This window comes from Trachemys scripta, chromosome 5 (assembly GCF_013100865.1).
Source record: "Trachemys scripta elegans isolate TJP31775 chromosome 5, CAS_Tse_1.0, whole genome shotgun sequence".
NCBI lineage: Eukaryota > Metazoa > Chordata > Testudines > Emydidae > Trachemys > Trachemys scripta.
The window spans coordinates 63,578,177-63,597,750 of NC_048302.1; the positions used below are offsets into that span (position 1 = coordinate 63,578,177).

Sequence of the window (19,574 nt, forward strand, 5' to 3'; positions counted from 1 at the left end):
AATGATCAGGAGTGATGAGTATCAGTGTAAAACAACATTAATTTTCATAGATTTCAAGTCCAGAAGGGATCATGGTTATCATCTAGTCTGACCTCCTGGATACAACAGGCCATAGAACCTCCCCAAAATAAGACCATATCTTTTAGGGGGGAAAAGTCCAATTTTGATTTAAAAATTACCAGTGAAGGAGAATCCACTATTACCCTGAGTAAATTGTTCCAATGGTTAGCCGAGATCATAACAATAGCTGTGACAGACTGAAGCATTTGAGACTCCCGCTCCATTCTCCAGTACCCAAATGCACTGGTTTCTATGAAAAAGTCAACACTTACTAAGAATCACCACACCACTGTATCAGGAATATTACAATTATTTTCTATTCTAAAAGTAGAAATAAACCAAAGTGCAGCAACTATTGGCACTTTTTTGACTTTTTAGCAGTGATCACAGTAGACATGGTTTGTGTAAACAAAAAAGAAAATTAAATTATATTACCATGCAACATGGGCTGACAAAAGATTCGTGCTTTATATAGGGTCTCATAAATTTGTGTTCCAGTTTTAAAACATACTGAAAGAAATTTATCACTAGAGGATTGGAGAGACCTACTTTTCAAGACTTCATAATAGCTCTTAGGGTTCAGCAAAAGATATATTCAGCTTTCATACCATATATGATTGCAGAAAATGATTTTTCATGTTTAGTTTAGATTTCCCAAATCTATCAATGAGTCAGAAGTAGTCAGCTGTCACAGTTGAAGCTTTTTAGAAAAGCATCTTGTGCATGTACCAAAATGATGGACACAGTCAAATATGGTTATTGGAAACTATCATTACTATACACTACCCTGCTGAGATTATTCGGTGCTTTAAAGAGACAGAAGCAGTCTCTCTTTAAAGAAAGGTTTCCTTCATATCTTTTATTTTTCCTCTCAAAGAGGTTGCTCTTTTAAATGATAACTTTTAGACTACTGTATAGCAGGAGCACTAGGAAATTAAGAAACTAGGAAAATAAGAGATACAATCTGTTACTCCCCAGCTAAAATAAGCACTCATTTGCTAATTGATAGATTTACTAATTTTTTTAAATAAAAAGTAAAAACCAAAATTCAGATTTTTATTATTTAAGTGATGGCAGTGTGTGCAGTGCTCTACAAGAAAAAAAGCATGAAGAATGTGTAATATAGGTGAAACAACGAAATCAGATAAGGGTAGGGAAGGAGCTACCACAGATATTTTATTGTTCATTTTGGTTTTTTTAAATTTTTTGGTAAACATGGGTTGAAATACTGCAAACCGTTGTGCAATGCATTTGTCCCACTAATTTAGTGTGTTTAAACCCAGGAATTTTGAAGTCATCAATACTTTGTGACTTTAAATTTTCAAAATGAAATAAAAAATTTAAATCTTCGTTGCTAATTAGAGAAGCATCTCCAACTTAGGGGCCAGGCCCTAGCAGGGGTGTCCTAACTAGTTCAGGGGGTACAAAGAAGGGAACAATACATGGGTGGATTCTTTGGATCTGTTCTTCTGCCATGCTACTATGCTTCTGTAATTGCATGTAATGTACCCTCTTGAAAAACACCCCTTTTCACTTTCTTCTTCCATAACCATCACTAATAGAAATGATTACAGGTGCAGCTGACATGCACAGTGCTGCAGGTTTAAGAAGCAGCTCACTGAATTTTGTCTTACTCCTCTTCTCCAATAGCACTCAACTAGACTGCAGGAACATGAAACCCCAACCTCTAGCATCATTTAACCTTCTGCTAAGGTGGGAGTAGAGTAGAGTAGAGATAGAGTAGAGTAGAGAGGGAAAGCCACAAAACAAAAATAAAATTCACTAAACTTTAGAAGCAAGACCAAAAAGAGGTCACATTTGGGGGGTGGGGGGGAAGAGAACAGTTGCAGAATAGAAGATAGAAAATGGACAGGAAAAAAACTGTGCCAGGGAATGGCAAGAGGGGACACTAGAGGTGGGGCACTCTGAAACTTTCATAAGGGTTATTGGGACTAATAATAGCTTGTCAGAGGGGCCTACAATAAGGGTGGCACCACCAGAAAGAAATTGGTAACCAATGAGTTAGAGGCTTCCCTCAAAGACTTGCATGTCCAGCTGTAGTATTTTTTCCTAGGAACTCTCTGTGGGGTGAGAGGTGGGGAGGGGAATGGGGGAGACAAGAGAATGTACGTCCCCCAATCTCTATACTCCCTTCTTCAGCCAGCCCACTGCAGCCTGATCAATCCCCAGGTTCTGTGGGGAAAGATGGAGGTAGGAACACCACCATGGAAGTGGTATATGGGTGCTCTCCCTTCTTCCATGTGGATGGTCCCATCCAAGTATGGACCCAACAGGCATACTTGGGCCCATTTAAAATCTATGTGCATGTGTGCATACATGCATAAACACACACACATGGTACAGATTGTTATAGGCCACTGGGTACTAAACAAACAACAAAATTCAACAACATTTAAAAACACAATATTACCCATTTTAAAAGAGGAAAACAAGGGTGTAATACACTTTAGTTGTTTCTTGAATTGTTAAGTTTGTTAAGCTAAGTAATATGGAAAAAAAGGAAAACCTTTGGTTATCTATTTCAAAACCAAGTGTAATATCTTGACTACATACAGGAGCGCCGCCAGCTTTTCTGCCACCCTAGGCAGCAGAAGGTCCCACCCCGAAATACCGCCGCAGTCGCCGCCCCCCAAATTGTAGCGCCCTAGGCGACAGCCTAGGTCGCCTAATGGGTTGAGCCGGCCCTGACTACACATAAAATAAGAATGAACTATTTACTCCCACCCTGTCTTTGAAGGTTTCTATAAATTCTTACATCCAATATTACATTTATTTTTATTCAGTTGGCCAGCAATAATTTCTTTCCAGGTCTTTTATGTAGGCAAGACATGAATTTAAAGAAATCACGTGTGATAGCACATATGGAAGCACTACACTAAAGGGGAAAAAAGCTGTGGATTAATACCATAGTAATTCTTGAAAATGTGCTTATTATTACTTTTGGGAACGGAGTTTGTAATGGAATTTCCTGAAATCAGTACATTTTGCCATTGTGTTGTTTTCTAAAGCAACAGAATGAAGCTGAAAGGGTTTCCCCCTCTAATATTGTTCCTTGAAATAGAGAGACTTTTTTTTAATGCTGATTTTGTTCACATTGTAGACGTTTGATATTTAGGCACACTCAGTACAATAATTTGTCCACCTTCTACACAAGCTTTGCAAAACTGGAAACAAGATTTTTTTTTTTTAAATTAAGCCCTGTCCGGTGTATCTTAGACATTTTTAACAGACCTCTCATGATAGTACGAAGGTGCACATTCCAAAAGAGCAACTGGAAACATAACCTGTCCTTTTATATATTGTGACTATCATGAATGCTCAGTAAATCTAAGTAATTTAGACAGTACTGAAAGGCTTTTCTGAAAATTGTTCCTATCTGCAATTAAGTTTAATAATCTAATTTACATTTACCTACTCACGTAAACAGAGTCCCTATGCTCCCTTCTTCTCTGAAGCAGTGAAAGAAGCAAATGAGTAAAAATAAAATAAAAATAAAAACAAACAAAAACAGATGGATGAGCCTTTGTGGTAAACTTACATATTCTGGGAGGTCTGTTGGGAAGGCAACATGTTCCCTTACCTAATTCAGTAAACTAGGTGATGTCTGTGATGGGTTTGGTCACAGAGATCTCCTTGAGGCAGTCACCTGATGTGCTGGAATTACCTTTGAGCCCATTTTCCCTGCCAGCTTGGAACTTCAGACCCCTCCCTTATTGATCCAGACACGCTAGTCTGCTGCAACACAGACTGGTCCACACGCCCAAAGCTGCAGACTTTAACCAAAAAGTGCTCAGCAAGTCACCTATCTCCAGTACCTCGACACCCAGCTCCCAATGGGATCCAAACCCCAAATAAATACATATTACTCTGTATAAAGCTTATACAGGGTAAACTCATAAATAGTCCACCCTCTATAACACTGATAGAGAGATATGCACAGCTGTTTGCTCCGCTAGGTATTAATCACTTACTCTGGATTAATTAATAAACAAAAGTGATTTTATTAAGTATAAAAGTAGGATTTAAGTGGTTTCAAGTAACAACAGGCAGGACAAAGTAAGTTACTAAGCAAAATAAAACAAAACACGCAAGTCTAAGCCTGATACATTTAAGAAACTGAATACAGGTAAATATCATCCTCAGAGACGTTCTAATAAGTTTCCTTCACAGACTAGACTCCTTAGTCTGGGCCAAATCCTTTCCCCTGGTACTACGGTGACCAGATGTCCCGATAAAATCGGGACTGTCCTGATATCAAGCAGTTTGTTCCGCGTCCCGACCGAAGTACGATCGGGGCACCATTTGTCCCGATATTTTGGTTCGGGAGGTTTGTTTTTTTATCTTGTTGCTTAGGCGGCAGTGACCAGCAGGGGGAGTGCCTTTTCAATTGTTACACTCACTCGGCACATCAGGGTCTTCAGTGGTACTTCAGCGGCGGGTCCCTCAGTCACCGACGGTCTTTGGCGGAATTTCGGCAGTGGGTACTTCCTTCTGTTAGGCCAAAAAAATATGGAGTACAGAACACTGTTTGGCCAGCTTAGCCAAAGTCAGGCTAATAGTAGTTGCTAGGCCTTTCCTGCCTCTCGTGGGAAACCTGAGGGCATGCTTGCTTGAGCTGCAGAGGATAAGGTGGGAGGTGAGGACCGCATTCTTGTACTAGAAGTCCTAGGAACAGGTTGTTTGGACAGATGGAGACTTGCAGTCTCCACTCCCTGTTTCTGTTCTCTATCTGTACTCAACTCCTTTTTTTCTCCCAGCCTCTGGTGCATGACAAAAAGCTGAAGAGAAACCTGAGGCATCACGAATTGTTTGTAGTGTCAAAGAAGATAGATATGCATGAATATTAGAAGCTTTCTAACTAATAAAGGGGGATTGGGTTGCTTTAACTATGACGCGACGGAACTGTCTATATAATCTCACTAGTTATTGTAATCGTGGCTGGTTCTCTCTGGAGACGGGCCGCTCTCTATTGTTGTGTGCACTCTTCAATAAAGAGCTTGTATTGGACCTTGCTGGTGTTGCCTGTCTCTCACTCTGCGGTCAGACAACGAACCGTGCCGTCTGGGTTAAAACGTCCCCGACACTTCTTTGGCGGCAAGGTTTATTACCTGCCACTGAAATGCTGCTGAAGACCGTCAGCAACTGAAGTACCCTCCGCCAAAGTGCCTCTGAAGACTCGGATGGGTGACTGTAACAATTGAAATGGTGCTCCCCCTGTGGTGGTCCCAATATTTTGGAATTCTCATCTGGTCACCCTATCTGGTACAGTTCTTGTTAGTTCCAGCTCAAGTGGTAACTAGGGGATTTCTCATGACTGGCAGCCCCCTTTGTTCTGTTCCACCCCCTTTTATAGCTTTGGCACAAGTTTGGACTCTTTTTTCTTTCTGGGTCTAAATGGAAAAGCACTAGGTTTAAAATGGATTCTAGTACCAGGTGACATGATCACATGCCACTGTAAGACCTCATTCTCCATTCTTTCAGGGCTGGCCTGCAGGCACCCAGGAAGGTTTGCGAGTAAACAGAGCCATTCACAACCAATTGTCCTAGTTAATGGGAGCCATCAAGATTCCAAGCCACCATTAATGGCCCACACTTTGCATAGTTACAATAGGACTTCAGAGTTATACTTCATATTTCTAGCTTCAGATACAAGAACGATACATTCATACATGCAAGAATAAGATTATAAGCTTTGTAATGATACCTTACAAGAGACCTTTTGCATAAAGCATATTCCAGTTACATTATATTTACACTCATAAGTATATTTCCATAAACATATGGAGTGCAACATCACACTGTCGTCTAGCTTTTGAGGGAATGGCCAATTCAAAGAAGCAGTGCACACCGGCCAACTTCCAGCTGGATGCCAAAAGATCACCCCTGAACTTAAACTTTGGCCTCAGCTCCATCTGCTTTGCATTGGCTCATGAAGTTTCTAAAGTATTTTTGTATTTCACTGAAGATTTTATCATGGGAATTTAACACGGAACTGAAAAATACTATACTGTAAGTAACTCAGTGAATTTAATTTACAGTGTTGTTGCTGAAAGTATTGATTTCATTTTTAGGTGGGTGAAATCGTTTGGTTTTTAAGTATGAGGAGTATATAAAATGACAAATATTCTTTCTGTAATGGTATTTAGTAAGTGTCCATGTATTCTCCAGCACAATTAACTCAAATTCTTCAGCAAAGTATGTTAATTATTTTAATTTACAGGTAAATATGTTAAAAAGAGGCTAAATGACTTAGGAGCATATGTCCCATTGGCTTTCAAAGGGGGTTGTATTCCTCAGTTACTTAGGTGCTTTTGCTAATTCCATCCTTATTCTGGCAACAAGCAATATTCCTCTCTTTTATTAAAGAGATCTAAAATGGGTGGCTAAAAATGCTCTGACTTCAGTGCTGCTCAGAATGTTAGAAAATAAAGCCACTTATTTGGGTACCTAAACATGGATTTCAGAACCTAGCTTTAGGCACCCATTTTTGAAAAATCTTAACAGCCTAAAATGCGACTGATGCATTTATTTCTTTGCATTGTAACAGAAGAATATTGTCTGGTATATGTTGTCCTCCTAAAGACCTCAAAACAGCTCAAGAATGAGGGTATGCTACAACTGCATTAACACAGGTAAAGACTCAGTTAACACACAAGTTTATGCTGCCTCACCTTATTTCAGATTCTGTCACCAGTGCTTTTCCACAACACAGCAATTTTTATCAGATGATTTATTACTGGCAACATTGTTTGGTGCTGGGATATTTGTGTAGAGACCAAACTTTGTCTGGCACAGGAGTTTCAATAGTTTTCTTACTTTGTGGAAGGAAAATGACCTTTGTAGGATCAAACAATTGGACTTCTTTCACAAACTGGGATATTGCATTTCAATCTACAGACATATTTGTTCTTTTTCTCATCTATTTCCAAGAAAGCCTCATTGAACTTTCTAAGCACCTCCAGCAACACTGAAAAATTATAATTTCCTTCTCTTGTGCATTCAGATTTCTTCAGCAAACTGTGGGTGGGTGGAGTATCGATGATTTTGGCGGCAACAAGGATCTTTGATTAAATTGTCTGCAGAATCATATGCAATTTGGCAGGGGATTTTTCATCCAGGAAGGCCAATTCAATTTGTAGTCTGACATGCTGTCCACCATAATGAAGAATTTTGTTATGACTCTTGCAAAGATGTATAGGTAACCACATCCTGTGCAGTTCTTTTTAAATGAAGAACCACTATATTCAATGTGCTCCCAATGGCATACAACAGCCTTGAAATGGATACTTGAACTTGTTGCACAGGGATTGTTGCTTTTATGGCAGGGTTGTTTGCCCTCAGATTCTCTAAATATTTTCTCTTTCTTCCTATTGGTAAGGGAAATAGCTTATTTAAATTACTAACAAAGGTCATTGTGATAATGGACGGATTTTCAAATGTGCAGAACTCAATGAGCAAGAGCTCCTGACCCGTACCACATTGTCTGCAAAACTTGTTCTCTAGGCATTTATAGGCAGCTCATTGGAAACTTACATTAATTATCTCATCGCTACCATATAGAGAAAAATTGTCAGGCGCATGGCTGCAGCAAAATTCTGTGGAACTTCAGAATTCCCAAGACCCTGCCTTTATATTTATTTAAGCATCTAGGTAGCACCATGAATAAGTGTGTTAGTCTTACATTTCTAGACACCCATGCTTAACAGAAATTGGCTTAATCACAGTAAAATGTGATTGGTGCCCTCTTATTTGTCCATTTCACAAATCAGCTATTTGACACAAACATTTTCTGTGCAAGAGTGGTCTGCGACTAATGTAGCAGCTATTCATCCAGTTAAGATCAAGGTACTTTGTCAGAGTTGTGTGAGAGGCATGCACAGCATCTGTTTGCACTGTACCCCGCTAAGTACACAGATATTAATCCTTAATTTCTATGAACAGAACATTATTCATAATTTTAAAAGCAAAAAGATAGTTAGTAAAATTACATTATTAAACATCAACCATGACAAGTATGGTGAAAACAGTTCTTTCTGTTTACTGTGTTGATCTGACTACGTAAAATGCACTGGGATTGTAATATCTCCCAGAAGACATCTACAGCTACACAATTTGCCAACCACAATGACAGCATTTTAGATTTAAAAATTTGCTCAAGTTGTTGTTGAGAGATCTGCATAGAAAGCAAAATTGGAAGCGAAAATTGTTATTGTAACAGTAAATTTACCATTTAAAATCCTGATAGTAATCTTACCACACTGTTATTGTATATGACATCTCATGTATAGGACCCAATTTTGCCCTCAGGTGCCAATATTTAAATCTCTGCAATTCCAACTAAAGTCAGCCAGAGCTGTAAGTGCATATAAGAGGGCAGAATTGGGCACACTGCATACTGAGGTTTACATTTAACGCCATAACCAGTCATCCACAATACTCATCTAAAGCCACCTGAAGTCAATGAGAGTCTTGCAACTGGACTTCCATGAGCTTTGGATCAGGCTCTGTGTGCATGACATGGGTGAGTAAAGGAAACTGACTTACAGGCAAAAATTGTAAAGTTGAAGAAGGTTTGCAAGCTTCAAATGCCATCCTGAAATGTTTGGGGCTTCACAATAGTGTTTTCAACACTTAGATAAAAGCAATCAATAATTATTACTGTAAATAAACAATACAAAACCTTAAATGCTCATCTATACATGAGATTTTAGTAAAATAGCTATTATTTCAGTCACATATAGCTTTTTTATTTTCATGTAACAAAGAGCTTGAGTTGAGCCTCAGCAATTACATACATACTATGGAAGCCTCCAATATGTGGGAATTACTTGGCATCACTGTGACTAATTAATTCTCATTGGTAATGTGAGAAATAATTTCAGCCATACAGGAACATAGTAGTTAAAGAACCATGTACTAAAAGTAATTATCAGTTGCTAAACAGTGCCATTCAACAACATATATTGTATGCTTCTTCAACTATTCCCTGCCAATCTCTACAATGTAAATAAATAAGTAAAAACAGGTTTGGGAAATTGAAAAAGATCAGAAGACAGGCCCAAGGTGATCAGAAAATGTTAGGACCAAATCCTGCAATCCCTGCTTAGGGACTTCCATTGAACTAAGTGGTTGTGTAGACTGTGTAGAGATACCATGATTTGGGCCTTTTGGGTCTGATCCAAAATTCACTGAAGTAGAAGGAAGGATTCCATTGATTTTAGTGGGCTTTGTATCAGACACTGTGAGTGTATGATTGTTAGACTTGGCCTCTTTTTCACTGGGCAGGAGCAAAGTCACATATTTTGTACTATGCTTTTGCAAAATTTCCATGGAATATCTGTGTTTGACAAATTTACAACCAAATAAGACTAATTAAAAATAAAATGTAAATCAAAATAAGGCATGAGTCTGAAACAAAATCCCTTTGGAGAGGGAGAAGCATTGGAATATCAACCCAGATTCAAATTTTAAGGAAGGCGCTGACACTATCATAGCCCTGATCAGAACTTGAACACCCTGGAAATATGGAATGTTTTCAACTCAGATGTGAATTTTCTGATCTGAACCCTATCTGTACCTTAAAATAAAGTACATTCCATTATATGAAGTATATTGCAATGCATTACGTAGAGTACCAGGACATGGTATTCTAAACTGCAAGTAATCACTATGAACCAGATTGGGATATCCTTATTCATGATGAGCAGCACATTACATCACAATTAGGAAAGTACTATTCTTTGAGAATAAGGGTATCAGAACTAGGCCCCTGTTTTGTTTTGTGCAGCTAATTCTACAGTTAGCTCCTGGCATATTCAGTGGCATTTTAAAAAAAAATCCAAATTGTTTCAATATTTGTTTCCACGCACTTTTATTCAGCATAAATTGCCCTTAGAAATAGTTCTGCACTAATAAGGGTAACTCATTGCAGAAGACAATGTGATAATTTTTTTTCTCCACTTAATAGAGGATGCAAGTTGCTACAACTGGAACATTACTTTGTTGCATTATTTATGATAAAGCTTGGTATTAGAATTCATTGTATTCAATGAGTTCTATTCAGAAATTTCCACATTACCTTCATTTTTTCTACTGCTACCATAAATGGACATGCTCACAAATGTATCTGTGTCTGTTAAGTGATCAAACAGAATAATTTAATACATTTTACTTGTTTGTAGTAAAGCTTTGAGATTTTCTGAATCTTTGTGAAGGCCACCTGAGGTATATGCTTCAGAGATTTTCATTTTAAAAATTAAAGAACACAATATATTAATATAAAATGATTTGTTTCAGAAATTGAATAATACTGTTAAAGTACAAAGGTAAAAGACAGTGTTTCTAGTCTATATAAAATTACTCTGATACCATAAGAAACATTAGAGCAGTTAAGATTACTACCAGCATTTCTGTTTAAAGCTCAACTAGTCAAAGTGCTCTAAAATCTATATGGTCAATTGGATTGCCTTGAAATCTGGTGTGCCTTATGGGGGCACAGGATGTGGTCAGAGATCCAAATTTGGGGCCATCTGACCAAGGGGATTCCAGCATATAGCCTCTAAGAAAAGAAAAGAAAAGAAAAAATACTTTTCTTAAAGTTGACATTTTGGAAACATATTTTTGTGCGCAGATAGAGATCAATAGGGCTGAAATAATTGCATCAGGGTCTCCAATGCTCAGGGGTTACCACAACAGAGTGCATGCCACCCATTAGCCTTTAGGGGAAATCAAATTAAAACATTATTTGAAAAAGAGTTTGCTACTTCAGTTAGGCCTTCTGCCAAGATTAAGGGCAGGTCTACCCTACCTCTTAAATCAATCTAATTTACATAGCTCAGGGGTGTGGAACCCCTTTCCCCTGCAACGCAAGTTTCACTCTGCCCCAACACTGGCGCTAAGTCAACTGCCCACATAGCTTCTGCTTCTTGCTAATGTGGAGTAATTATGATGACAAAAGAGCGCTCTCCCATTGGCATAGTGCATCTGCACCAGACGCGCTGCAGCTGCGCTGATGTGATGCTGTAGTGTAGACTTGCCCTAAGGCTCACATGCCTAATACATTACACTGCACCTGTGCAGAGAGAGAGCACAAGGAGTGTTTAAAGGTGCCTTAGAGTCACAGGACTTGTGCAGCTACAAGGGAATGTTCCAGCCAATGAATCTAACCACTACACAGGCACTCAAATCCAATTCAAGACAGAAATCTGAAATAAAAAGAGGAGCTATTTTTTCTCCGATATGCCTTTGTCAAAGCAGCTTTTAATGATGGAGAAATGCAATCTGAATGCAGCAGAATATTCAGAAGGTGCCAAAACTATTTTTGAAAAGAAAATAAGTGACAGATGCAAATGTTAACTGGGAGGAGCTAGTGATTTCCAGTGGCAGAGTAGGTGGAAATAGGATGAGAAAGGTATAGGTGTGAGGAGGGATTAAGAGGATGGGTGGGGGGACAGAAGAGGAGGGATGGGACACTGAGGGGAAACATGGGGGTGACTGACTGGACTGAAGGAAAATGGAGGTAGTGGCACCTGTCAGAACCACATTCCCCTCCCATGAGTGTGTCACAAGCTGGGGGGGCCCACCTGTGGGGATCTGACATACCCTTCCCCCTTCATGTGAATTGGGATCGGGGCGGGGGGGCATACAGTCAACATGGATTCATCAAGGGCAAGTCATGCCTGACCAACTTGATTGCCTTCTATGATGAGATTACTGGCTCTGTGGATATGGGGAAAGAAGTGCATATGATATACTTCGACTTTAGCAAAGCTTTTGATAAGGTCTCCCACGGTATTCTTCCCAGCAAGTTAAAAAAGTATGAATTGGATGAATGCACTATAAGGTGAATAGAAAGTTGGCTAGATTGTCAGGTTCAACGGGTAGTGATCAACGGCTTGATGTCTACTTGGCAGCCAGTATCAAGCAGAGTGCTCAGGGGTTGGCCCTGGGGCCAGTTTTGTTCAACATCTTCATTAATGATCTGGATGATGGGATGGATTGTACCGTCAGCAAGTTTGTGGATGATACTAAGCTGGGGGGGAGAGGTAGATATGATGGAGGGTAGGGATAGGGTCCAGAGTGACCTAGACAAATTGGAAGTTTGGGCCAAAAGAAATCTGATGAGGTTCAACATGGACAAGTGCTGAGTCCTGCACTTAGGATGGAAGAATCCCATGCACTGCTACAGGCTGGGGACCGACTGGCTAGGCAGCAGTTCTGCAGAAAAAGACCTGGGGATTACAGTGGATGAGAAGCTGGGTATGAGTCAACAGTGTGCCCTTTTTGACAAGAAGGCTAATGACATATTGGGCTGCATTAGTAGGAGCACTGCCAGCAGATCGAGGGAAGTGATTATTCCCCTCTATTCAGCACTGGTGAGGCCACATCTGGAGTATTATATCCAGTTTTGGGTCCCCCACTACAGAAAGGATGTGGACAAATTGGAGAGAGTCCAGTGGAGGTCAACAAAAATGATCAGGGGGCTGGGGCACATAACTTATGAGGAGAGGATGAGGGAACTGGGATTGTTTAGTCTGCAGAAGAGAAGAGTGAGGGGGGATTTGATAGCAGCCTTCAACTACCTGAAGGGGGGTTCCAAAGAGGATGGAGCTAGGCTGGTCTCAATGGTGGCAGATGACAAATCCCTTCCATAAATGTAGGCTGCATCTACACTACAGGGTTATGCTGGCATAAATATGGCAATATAGGTATGCAGCTATTGTCCCCATAAAGTACCTACTCTCCTGACAGAAAAAGCTCACTTGTGAAATTTAACAACCCCTTCACACTTACTCACAGGATACCATGTAAACTTATACTTTCCCTTATCTTCACTAACCCCCACTGACTGCTCTCATATCAGAGCTCAGTCCCAATAATCCCTGTGGCAAGACCCTCCCTCCCTCTGGTGCCCTGCTACTGTGACAACCTATACAATATTTCAATAGCTCCTTGAAGTATACATGTCCCCCTTTCCTCTACTCACTCACACGGGTAGGCACAAACCTGATCTCCTCATATCACAGCCATAGCTCTGTGACATTCAAACTAATCCCCCTCTCTCAGCTTACAAATATACTTCTATCAACCTGCCCCACCTACCTCCGCTACCGTTCAAAGCATTTAACGCTGCTAAAACTCAGAGTTAAGGCTAGCTGGGTATTTACCTTAATGCTGTATTTTCTCAAGATTGAGTTATGCTGAGCTTGACATTCTGGAAGGGCACAAGCTGGTACTGGGAAACCTTAACTCTGCGCTAACAAACTTTTTTGCCATTTAATTATACAAAGTTGGCAAATCCTTGAAAAATAAAAGAGTTCTTTTGTGAATAATTTTTAATTTACAGAACCTAAAACTCTGAATATTCTGTATTTGATTTCTCTACCTGTTGACTAGCTCCATCGTCTTATGTTTCAGCTGCTCCTCTGAGACAAAATACATGTATTCATTGTCCATTATTAAAAGAGGTATTCATAAATATAAACCCCTTTGACTTTACTTTTATTTGGTGTGTTGTGTGTGTGCATGCGTATGTGTGCATACATAATATTATAATTAAATATATATAAATATATATAATTATAATTTACCCACACACACGGGCTATCCATATCCTAAGCTTCAGAACCATGTGATAACTAGAGTTGGTCTGAATTTTTCCAACTGACTTTGTTTCTGTCAACAAATGCTCATTCTTTGAACTCGAAACATTTGCAGGAATCTCTTGATTTCAACAAAGCTTTTGTGGAAATCAAACAGGTTCCTGCCTCCCTGGCTCCTTCTCAGTCTGTCTAGAGGAAAATGAGAGCCTTGCAATCCTGGGAGCCTTGCCTCCAGATGGAGCTCTCAAGGCTTCTAGGCGCCCTATTCCTCAGGACCTTTGTGGCCCTGGAAGCTGAGAGAGTCAAGCTTGAGACTAGTTTCTAAGTTTCCCATTCTGTGGCAAAGAACTCAAATGGAAATGTTCCAAAGAACCAAAATTTCCTTTCCACAGCAAATTTCACATTAAAAAAAACCCAATCTGAGTCTGAACAAAAACAACTTCTTAGAATTTCCTGTGGAACAGAAATTCCAAGTTTGAGCAACTATAGTGAGAGTCAATATTCAAGCTTTTTCAACCTACCCACCAAACAGTGAATAATTCCTTTTTGACTTAAACGGGTGGTCAGGTAGAATCCGAAGGGCAGGGAAAACTTTATCTATGTCACATACTCCATGTCCCTGTTTTAAAAGATATCTTTATCATTTTAGTTTTAATGATCCCTGTTTATGGGTCTTGCACTGAGAGACTGTTCCATAGTCTAACAAGATCTGATTAGGAATTTTTTCTTAATATTCAGCTTAGTTTTTCCTTTTTACCCCTACTATTATTGGAAGTAATTTGATTTGCTCCTTTGTGACTGCACCATTCAAATAGCAGGCCTGAAAATATAACCTGTAGCCCTTCAAAAGCTCATGATATATGTAAAAAGGCTGGCATATGTATGTTAAGGGTAAAAGAACAAAAGCCTCGAAATAAAACCCCCCAAAATGCCAAGGCCCTACTGAAGCCAATAGGACTACTCAGATGCTTAAATTTACAATATGTTGAATTAGCTTGATTAACTGGGGCCCAAGTAACTAGATTTCAAGCCAGAGTTCTATCAGAAGCAGTTCTCACCTCTCTGTTATTGCCTTCATCATCTACTCACAGAAGAGGAAAAGCCCTGAATTTAAGGACCATAATAACTTTCTAGGCCGCTTCATCCCAAGAGAGACAGTCTGTCACTCTGTATTCTTCCTTACAATAAATATCAGAAATACCAGACTACACTAACCCACTGATACTTGGAAGACACCTTTCTTTTGCTGTCTCTTACAGCTATCTTAAATGAGGGGTGGAACTCACAGCTGTTTTATGGAGGTTTAACCCAACCACTTACTATTTAAATTACAAATATTCCTAGTCATGATGCCGTCTACTTCCGTCAGCAACACTGTTATATGAACTTATAGCTGGTAAAAGTAGAGCACAAATAAACACAAGTTAAAAAACTGTAAATTTAAATGAACTGTATATTTAAGGAGTGATATTTGCTTATTTCACACATACTTATTTTACTTGCATTGAAAAAGTGTGTGTGGGGGGGAAACCCAGTATTTATCTCAAATGCATTTTGTCAGCTGAAGAGATATTGTCTAAATAATTAGCAGTAAGTGAATATGAATATAATATGTTAATCTTTACACTAGGCAACTACCAGTTTATTATCAAGAAAACCAGCTTCCTTTAATCTAAAATATGTATTGTAATCTTTAAAATGGATGATCTCTCTTTGTCCTGAAGGTTGCTTATTAATAGAAAAAAAATAAAAGTTCCTATTGCCTGACTGGAGCCTTATCATAAAACGCACAATGTAATTCACAGTCATATTTGATTCTGAACTTACAATCTTTATGTCACAGTCAAGGCTATAATCAACTACACTACTGGAAAAAAAACTAGTAGGAGATGCTAATGAAACAAAAGATAATTAATTAAAACAGATATCACACTCTGGTCCTTGTCTGCATATTGAAATAGAATTGAATTGCCTAAATAAGTGGTTTTCAACATGTGGTCCATGGACCCCTGAGGGGCCACAGACACGTCAAAATTTTCTAAAGGGGTCCGCACCTCCATTCAACATTTGTTAGCACATGGAAAAAGACTGAAAACCACTGACCTAAGTCTTTAAGGGACCTAGGTTGTATAGCAGATTAGTAAAATAGGCTTTCAACCCCAAAGATTTGGGTTCAAATATCATTCTAAGTCCTGGTTAAAAATGAGTTTGATGATCTCATACTCAGTTACTAGACTTCCCTCTTTTCTCCCAAGCTATTTATACAAATGCACTAAAGGTCTTCTCTCATACTTGTTTCCAATCTTGCAGTCCTTCCTCATACAGATGCTTGTGTGTGCTATATTACCACATACATATAGATAACATACATGAAAACTATTCTGAGACAGGAGCTGAGAGAACTTATGGACAGGGACCACTGTGAGGCAGGAAGGCAATGTAGTACCTAAACACCAGAATTTGGAAATATTAATATTTCTATATTGGGTGACGATTAAAACAGAAAAAGACACTTCTTTGAGAGAGGCATCTAACTTTGTGTCTGTATATATGTACCAACAATTTGTGGGTACAAAAGATGGCCATCTAAATTCTGACTTCCTGAAGCACAGTAACAAGTGACAAACTCAAAAACGATCCCACACCACAATTTACCCAGGAATTTTAGGCTATCATCAAATCCTTCCCCAAACAGCTCCAAGAGAAAACGCTACAAACTCAGTCCCCACAAACCAGCCCCAAGGACATTCTTCTTAAGATACATGCTTCTTAAGATACACAAACAAGAGAACCCAGGCAGATCATCATATATGGCCATGGAACTCTTCCTGACAGAATATGGAGACTCATAGAAACCATCCTCAAACTAATCACCATGCAAAAGGCCAACTTCCTCCAGGACACAACTGACTTCTTCTACATACGCCACAATATTAACAACCTCTCTCAGAATACCATCCTTGCCACCATGGATGTCACATCCTTATATACCAGCATCTCTCACAATCACCACCCTGAACTTAAGCAGGGAGGAGTTTGTCTGCCTGGCTGGAAGAAGAAGTCAATACTTTCTGGGTGGGGGTGAGTGTGACCTGTACCACAGAGGTTGGGGGGCATGGGTGGCAGAGGTGGTATCCGGCCTTTCCAGGGGTGGCAGTTGCAGGGGCCACTGCCAGGTGCAAGGATCATGCTCAACCAGTCACTCAGGGACTTCACCTGACAGGAGTCAGACTATTGGAATAGTAAATACTCAAAATACTCTTGGCCCAGAAGTGGGAGGTCCAGAAGCTGCACCTTCAGTGTGGGCACTGATGGTACTAAACAGCTGCTGCATGCTAATTTGCATTTACTACAGCAGCTTCAGGCAGCTAGGTGTGCAGGGTCTACATGGGGTCACAGGGCAGGCCCAGCCTGGCCTCAAGTTTGGGCAGCAAGACCGGGGCAGCCCCCCCGGCAAAGGTAGCAATGCCCATATTGCAAATGAAGCCCCAGGGCACATGGGGACTCATCGGCCATTACGGCAGGTAACCTCATGGGACAGAGTAGAGACTCCCGGGGGTCTCTGGGCGAGCAGAGCTCTGCAGAACTTCCTCCATGCATTTCTCAGCACAGTTACACCAGGGCAGCTAGTGCACAGGGAGGTGTAAAAGACAGTAAATATGAGCAAGGTAAGCAAAATAGCAAACTGCCCAACAGGCCAAGGTTGCCTAAAACATTTAAAAAAAGGAGGGGGGAGGCTGCCTTCCTCATCTATGCAGATGTTATAGTACAGGCCTACCCACAGAGGAGCCCATACCAGCATCAACTTCCTGGACACCATGATTAGCTTCAACAATGGAACCCTACAGACAACTATATACAAGAAACCCGGAGATCACCATACCTACCTGCATAGATCCAATAACCAACCCAAACACATCAAGAAATCTTATCTACAGCCAAGCACTCAGTCAGACACCATAGAATATGCTCTGAGGAGTCTTCAAATAACTCCCCAACCTCTCTAAGCTCATCATCGGAAGCAAGCTCCCCACAGACCAGGACACACCCACATGAAGCGGCAGCAGACCCTGCCAGAACAACAGATGCAAAACTTGCAGATATATTTCCACTGCTACAATGATCAACACCCTCCACAATAAACCTTTCAAGATCCAGGGGTTCTACACATGCCTATTATAACATGTGGTGTACCTCATCCAGTGTACTAAATGCCCCAACAGCAACTATGTGGGTGAAACCTGACAATCACTACACTCTTGAATGAACTCACACAGGAAAATGATAATACACAAAAACACTGTATCACCTGTGAGTGAACACTTTTCACAAAGTGATCACTCTATATCTGACCTATCAGTCCTCATCCTCCAAGGAAACCTGCACAACACTTTCAAAAGACAAGACTGGCAGCTTAAATTCCTAATTTTGCTACACATTAAAAATCATGGATTGAATAGAGACACTGGACTTATTACAACTATCTATAACCCACTAGCCACCCTCCCCCCAGTTGTTTTTCCCTCCCCTTTCCTTTCCTCTCTGTCACGGTAGGGATGTTGAAATGTGTGGTAAGTACTTATGCTAAACATTCTGTTCCTTCTTGTATTTAGCAGTGACACTCTAAGTTTCCCAGACCTAAAGAAGAGCTTTGTGTAAGCTCAAATTCTTGTCTCTCTCATCAACAGAAAATGGTCTTATAAAAGATATTCCCTCACCCACTTTACCTATATGACCCATAATTCAAATAGTAAGACTTCTTAACTGTATTACTGTACCCAAAATGGATTCTATAAGCAGAATTGCACGTTCGAAATCAGAGGATGCTTTTTTGAAAATCTGCTCCAGAAATAGTTTAAATGGACCAAAGTTTATTTAAATGAGTTATCCAATCCCTAACAATCATATTCAGTATCTTGTTTAAATGTCCAGATTCTCACTGGCTACAACCAAGAGTGTAACAATGTATGTAACAATACATAAAGTATATGATGTAGTCTATTTAATACTATACCTATCTTCATTTTCTTAATCTTTCATGATAAAAGATATTATACAGACATATCATATGTCATACACTATCTTCCTGGTGGACCCTGCATGTATCAACAAGGGGACTAATAGCTTTTATTGTTTTCACAAAAGGTCTAATATGCACACATAATTTAAGTTGAACAATCATTTATCCACTGGCCTTTCCTAAGAATTTTTAAAACCATACTGAATAATTCAAATGGAATCATTTATAAATGATGATCATCATGCTTGCACCTTTCAAAGAGCAGGAGTTGATATTTCTGAATACACTCAATTATTTCCCTTTTAAAAAGGGTGAAGTTTGGCACTCATGTATTGAAAGGACTAATAGCAACTAATAATCAGCACCAGAGCTAGTGCATGTAGTAGTTGTGCAGGTTTCTCCATGTAGCTCTGTCACTGAACCTCAATCCTGACCTTCAACACTCCTGGGCTTCACCACTGATTATGCCAGAATGTGACAAATTATGAAATGTCTTATTTTTGCCCTGCACACAGCAACTAAGAAGAAAACACCAAATTCATTTCCACTTGTGATCTGAGTGAGAATTAAAACCCAAACACACCTTACACTCCCAGACTGCTCTGCTCTCACTTATATAAATGTAAATTATATGCCCCTTAAAATCAATGCAGTTACATCAGTTGGAAAACAGTAAGAGGTGAATCAGGCTCTTCATTTCCTAACAGAAAAATCTAAGGTGGCTGTGAAGCAATGCTTCCATTATCCATCACCTCCCATTTGTTTTCCAATAGCTTCCATTTTAAATATGGTCTCCTCTAACGTCTTGTAGTGGTAAGCAGAAAAGAATTCTTTCAATTCATTATAATATCATTACCCCTTTTTGACTCAAG

The 19,574-nt window shown here is 39.7% G+C and overlaps 1 protein-coding gene across 2 annotated transcripts in view; it reads right to left on the minus strand.

Moving 5' to 3' along the window:
- Positions 1 to 19,574, minus strand: part of FSTL5 (follistatin like 5) — a 568,085-nt gene that overhangs the window by 222,427 nt on the left and 326,084 nt on the right. The window lies entirely within an intron of this gene.